Here is a 7,239-nt window from a genome sequence, read left to right on the forward strand (position 1 = left end):
AACTTGAATTTACTTGTAGCGAACTGTAGTATAATGAACTGTAATTGAGGTCTTTTTAATCATAGGCGGTGCTTTATAGATGTAGGACGTACCTTTGATGAAGACTTGAAGATACATTGTAGGCTACAAAAGTCCTGATACCATGTTGGGTGTATCGGTGCAGGATTTGCAAACTGTTGCTTTCTTCTCCAATGTATTTTTCTTTGAACATGAATTTGAAATTTGTTAAATGCTATCAAATTTATCTCAGTCTCTTCCATATTATTCTTTATTAAAAAGCAGCATAAACTTTCCCAGTAGCTTAAATTATAAATTTAATGTTGATAGCATATATTTTTATTTTGTTTGTTTGATTTCTTCTATTTCAGTATCACCTTCTGATAACATTTCATGAATTATGACTATTTAATGCGTTTCACTTATTTCAACCTTCTCATAGAAAGAGAAGAATACATCTCTCAATCGTTTAAAATGTATATTTTTAGATTTCAGACTACGGTGGCACAAGTTTTTGATGAGATATTCTCAACTTTTATTGGCGGCTGTCAGGACAGACAAATCCCACCAAACGCATGGTTTCCATCTTATTCCATCTTCCACAAGTGCTAATTCAAGCATCATCAAGCAAAAAATAATTAATCTTCCACACTAGCGATTCATCTTTGTTTAATTTTTAACCAATTCAATGCCATCACAATGCAAGGAATGAAATTCTTTGTTTTTCAAGAAAAATTCTTATTCTATTGGATAATTGATTCCTGAGACATATGGTCTACACGAGGAAGACGAGTGTCTTCAGATTCATTCTTCAATTCTAGCAATTTCTTGTCATGTTCTCATAAATAATAATTCTCATAATAATCAATACGACACCACACCGGTACTAAACGTCCGTTTCTCTGGTCCTTCATTTATAAAATAACCTTCCATCATCATATAAATCTATTCAATCTTCAATCATCTACTCTATCTATCGCTTCCAATAAATTATGCAAATTCGTATTGACAGTGTTGCTATCAACCCCTACTCACTCGTCAGTCGTCACATCCCCTCTCTTTCCCTCTTATCCTTGCAGTTCGTCTTCGTTCTTAAACAATTTGTATATCCTTTATTCTTGAAGGTCCTCTGCTCCAGTTTGTGATTGAAAGATAAGCCGTCTTCTTCAATCTTCGCTGCCGTTACGATTTCCAGCTGCCAGGGCTTGGAGTGGAAGCTCTTGTCGTTTTATTCTTCTTCTTCTTCTTCTTCTTCTTCTTCTCTTCTTCTTCTTCTTCTTCTTCTTCTTCTTCTTCTTCTTCATCATCATCTTCTTCAGGTTCATGATGTCTTGATATTATATAGAATCATTGCATGGTTTATCTTTTTGTCAACATTAATATAGAATTGGCAATAATAGAAATAGCAATTGATAAAAAATGAAGCGATACTCGAGCGAAAAATCTTCAATTTAATGCATGTTTTTCTTGGAGTTGACAAAAAATGAAATTTTTCCCAAAATTGAGCACAGTCTAATAATTTACTAATTCTCCACATGCTGATAAATTCACTGAAATACGATTACTGTTTAGAACAATTAAAAAATACATTGAAATTCATGAAGTGCTGTGCAATTCTGTAGGGCTTTTCTCTATAGTTTAAAATCTACATGTTTTTTATTTATTACAAATTCTCTAATTTATTACTATTTCCAATGAATATTTGGATATAGTATTGTAAATTCCCATGATAAATAATTTAAAATGGAAAAATTGAAAAGTTGAATGAGACATTCCTCCATTTATATTTTCCTGGAAGAGCTGGAAGAGAGAAGCATTACATTAAAATCTTTAATGTAAGTTTTAGCAAGATGAAAACTATGAAAGCCAACCTCACAAGATAATCATCTCACAAATACTCAGCTGCAATGAAATCAATCGATGCTAATCGAGACTATTTTTGCAATCTAAATTGCGATAAATCAATATTTTCATGCAATAATAATATCATATCGAAAGTGATATCGCATAATTGAGTAGAATTTTTGTCATTATAAATCATTCATTTATTCAATAGAGAATTCGAAAATCTTCAATTTGAATATAAAATGTTAAACGTACGTATTTCAAATAAAATGGATCAAGAACGCTAATGAAACAAACTATACTATAGAAAGCAATGTCCTGATTTATATCTTTATACCATCAAATAAATTGATAATAGTGTCACACTGCAACGCATAAAATCATAATATTAACTAGCCAGAACCCACAAAGCGCAAAGTACCCCTCTCACTTCTTGAAATAGTATACATGGAAAATAAACAGGATTATTGAATCCCATTGAGAGACAAATTAATACTTGACAAGGATATGTTTGTCATATTATAAATCTGCATCTCAAACTAAAGTGACTTCAAAGAAAAGTACTTATGCCATCAAAAAATGTTTGAAAAACAAATAGTTTCAAGTGCAAAATAATCATTACAATAATTAATTATTCACATTACAAAAAAAATATTCCCCATCAGATTTCAAGGTTTTAAAGTTGAACTGTTTACTTAGAATTGATTACTGATTGAATTATTGGTTCACAATTTTTTTTCTGATTACTTCTACTTGTAATAATAATAATGTTAATTAATAATAAGATGAAATATCTACTTAAAATATATTTCTCAATATTATTCTTTGAGGATCAAGAAGTGAATTTATCTTCTATTAATATACTTAAATTTAGTTTAATATATTGAATTTTCAGTTTGTAAAATGATAGAGTATTATAACGTTTCAAGTGTAGTTGAGGACATCGTCTTAGATTTGTCCTCTTAGGATCAAAATAGAAGAAATCATTCCATTATGTACCTTCTCATGCTCTGTATTCTGAAGGTACCTATAGTTTGTATTGCAGTACAGAGTTTAGAGTCTGAAATTAACCTCTTCATGAAGTGAGAAAAATGAACTTGTCAAGAACAATGATAGTTTTCTACCGAAACTATGTAGCCTAGTGAATTGAGTTCAATTCTTGGATATGCTTGGAATTACTTGTATCTGCTCCAAATCCAACCAAATTTCAGGATGTTTTGAGGTCTCTGTGACATGATACTTCATTATTGTAGTGATTATTTCTAGTTAGTATAGCTCTAAAGAACTCAAATTTTAGTATGTGGGAGATCTCTGTTAAGAAAAAATTAATGATAAATTGTATTTATTGTAATAAATGAATAATTAAAGTGTAATCATTATGCACTCACTCATAAATGCGTTTTGTTGTCAATTTAAATAATAATATTAAATATTTGATCAGTTAGAATTGAGCATATACTATCTTCAACTAATAGATTCGTGAAAAAAATCACGAGTTAAACTAAATTATGATACTGAATACACAATGTAGGTAACTTGGATTGGTGGAGTTTGATGATATAGGTAGTATCATGCTTCTCTTATAAATGAATTCTTTACGAAATTCTTACAAAAATAATTGAATTAAAGCTGTAGTGCAAGTGATTTTTCGTAAGTTTCCAATAAAAGGAACTACTCTATATGTTTATCCAATAAAATTTATTTTCGCGCTATTCAATAATCAGCAATAATAAATAAATCTTATTCACAGGAAATCGGTAACTCTTTTCCTACCCTGAATTGTGTGGTGTAGAATCGGAATAAAGTGGAAAGAAAAATAAATTTGGCAAAGGGGAAAACCAAGGTACCTAGAATAGAGGTATTCTAGGTACATTAGGAAAAACTATACCAGAATATTATAAAAGTGGAAAAGTGGAATAGCCTATATAAGTTATTCTGGAGTCGACAAAGCTATAACTCTTTGTAAAATGCTATAGGCCTACTCATGTGTATATTGAGCTATCGGAATTATTCTGGGCAGTCGAAAAAATCATGCTTCTCTTTCTTCGACTTCCTATTCTCTCAGTCAGTTTTTTTTCTCAAGGTTTTGAAACTTTTAATGTACTGTGCCGCTTATACAGGCAAAAAATAAGGAACACCATTCAATAAAAACAGTTATGTCAAGATAGTAATTTAGAAAACAGTGGTTCGGAACCAAAATTCAAAACTATTCCGATCATAGAGCTGTTTATAGTAACTATATAACCGATAGTTATATAGATACGGTAGAGCTGTACAACATGAGAGGAGCGTCCGTTGCCATGGAAACCGCGTCATTCAGATTACAGCCTACTCTGTGTGACTGCAACTCCCTCACACCGCTCACACCAACCATTGAAGAATAGTTGGATTATTCATTCAAGTTTAGCAAAGCTTGATAGCTTGCGTCTTCAGTCATGATGCTGAGGGGTATAACATTATCATCGACGAAATAAAATTGTAAGAAAAAATAGGCTAGTCATTAGAAAAATCGTTATCAGCTATCATCATAGTTTGAAACTCGAAAGATGTCAGGTCACAATAAATTGCGTTTGACAATTATTCATGATTTGGTGACATGAAAGTTTTAGTACGAACTCTTCAAAACATTTAAAGAGAAGAATAGAAATTTCCGACTTTATGTGAAAACTCTTTTACGAACACCCCTCTTACATGTAGCGTCTGTTTGAATAATAAATATTCGACAAAATATACCATGCTTATTGAGGAAATGGACAGATATGGAATTCAAATAAGAAATTATATTGATGAAATATTTTGATAGTGATTCCATTAAAGTGTATTACTGAATTATTGACTGAACCTGGAAAGTATAATATAACTCCCTAGTAATAAATTAGTACCCCTTCATGAAGAATCTGTACCTTCGCTGATCAGGTCAAAGGTCACTTGATTTTGAAAGGGGTTTGGGTTATTAAGTCAGACTCTGACATTATTTTCATCCTGTTGTCAGTTTCAAACTAAATAGTGCTGAAGCATTCAGTTTATTGTTTTCAATGAAGCTTGAAAATGCTCTGCTGTTGAAGAAACTCATCAATAGTTTGTCATCTTTTTTATATCATACCTTGTAAATTCAATAATATAATAGCATGTACTGTTGAAAATATTTTATCATATTAAATCATCATCAAAGCATGATCCCACAGCCACATTATAGATTTATCAGTGCATAATGTAAATGCAATTCTTACTAACTTTAGGATAATGTCAAGTCTAAACTTCCAAATAAACTAATATCCTATAGCTCTCATCCATACTTGAATCCTGTGGAATCTTATCAACACTTTGACTTCTACGTTGTATTACTTATCAACTACAGAGATCCAATAGAATATTACTTGGAAATGCATTTTTTAGAATCTATTTCTTCAGAATAAAGCTCAATAATATTTAGATCAATGATAGTTCTCATAACAATTATTATTTATAAAATCAATATTTCATTGTTTAAGGTAGAATTTAGGTATGGAAACTTCAATTTGATATTGTCACAACAACTACTCATCAAAACAACGAGATACAAAGTGTCAGTTGTAACAATATTATTCATTTCTAATAAATTCAAACTCCAAGAAGGACAAGGCTATTTCTGAGACAGTTATAATATGCAACTAAATCATCCAGTCGATATGATAAGTACCGTTCAATATCAATACAATCATTCAGTATGAACTTCCTAGAAACAGCAATGACTTTTTGAAATCCGGAGAAAATCTTCTTATCAAGAAAGTTACCTGGAAAGGAACAAGTTATATTATTCATGTTATCTTTTAAACATCTAAAAGTAGACCATTGCAGATAAATATATGGTCATCTTTTCACTTTCTTTGACGAACTGCTAGAGAGTAATTCGTTTTAAAAATATTTTGACGACACTACAGTCTAATGTTAGTGTAAAGTGTACAGTCTGAAATTATACTGAATCTAGTCTAAAATTAGACCGAAGTGTCATCAAAAATACTCTTAGTTCAAAAACGAAAAATATTTTCTTGAGAAGAATTATACCTGTAAATGAACAATATAACATTATTCATGTTGCGATATGCATTTGTGAGAATTGCAGCTTGAGTAGTTGTGAAATGAGAGATGTGTATGCAGTTTGGTTGCACTTACGACTGCGGCGGCGACGGCGGCTGTTAGCTGGAGATGCAGTTGCGGTGCGTTGCGTTGCTGCTGTTCCGGCGGTGTGACTGACTGTTCCGGCTGGTCAGGAGCGTCTGCAGTTGTCGACTAATACAATTAAGTGAGTCGGGCTGCACTCCTGGCGACGAGAGAAGAGCATGTGCAGCCCCAACCCCAACCCAAACTCCAGCCAACCCGGACCACCCCTACATTTGCATCCGATTCACTCGCACAGCTGATCGCTGAGTGTACCGGCGCAGACACCGCCAGACGACACCTAGACTCCGCCGCTCTGTCCCTCCACACTCACACACTTCCCCCTTGTCAACCCCCCTCGTCACCACATCTCGTCACAACTTGTCCCAAGTAATCACAGCCCACAGACTCGACAGGCACGTGGACGCTCTCTCTCACTCCCCACACCCCTTCTCAATCTCTCACGCTCACATGCAACAAAATCATTAACAAACATTCCGTCTCACCCTTCCACCCCAAACTGTTCGCACTGATTTCTAAAATTGATTCTCTTCTGTACGATCTCCTCCAATTAGTTCTTCCTCCCACGGCTGGTAAATTTGTTACTAAGAAGTCTGCAAGATGGATGCTGTTACAGGGTAAATGACCCACGCAAATGATGAATGTTAGCCAAATGCATTATTAATTTTTTGAAAGTTTTATACAGCTTACCTCTTCAAAGTATGTTGCAATTCAATTTCGGAACTCTTGATAAAATAATACATTGATTTGAGAAAAAAAATCTCAAAACTTGACCAATAATCACGCCAATCCTCTACAATAACTTTCGGTGTATTCTAAGGACGACACGATGAGTAGGCTATTTCTATTCCATTTTTAGTGTTTGAAGAACAGTCATGGTCTCTGGGTTCGAAAACATCGAAGATTTATGCCTGGTTGCACGTACACGTCTATTAGATTCAAACGCCGTAAAATGAAGTCATCACATTGTCGATTCGATTTCTCATTGTATTCCCCAGTATTGCTTTCATCAAATGACGTCATTTTGAAGCGGTTAAGTTTAATAGACCAGTGCAACCTGGTGTGATTCTATTTGGGAAGCCAACTCTATGTTGTAGAATAAGTTGGAAATGAGTATTGCATTTTATGATAATGAGCTTTTATCAATCGATTCTCTATCAATTATTGAGCCTCTATCAAATTCGATGTTGAGTGGTAGAAAGGACTTGAAAGTCCTAACTTTGGCTGATGAAGATTTTT

Source organism: Nilaparvata lugens, chromosome 1 (assembly GCF_014356525.2).
Source record: "Nilaparvata lugens isolate BPH chromosome 1, ASM1435652v1, whole genome shotgun sequence".
Taxonomy (NCBI): domain Eukaryota; kingdom Metazoa; phylum Arthropoda; class Insecta; order Hemiptera; family Delphacidae; genus Nilaparvata; species Nilaparvata lugens.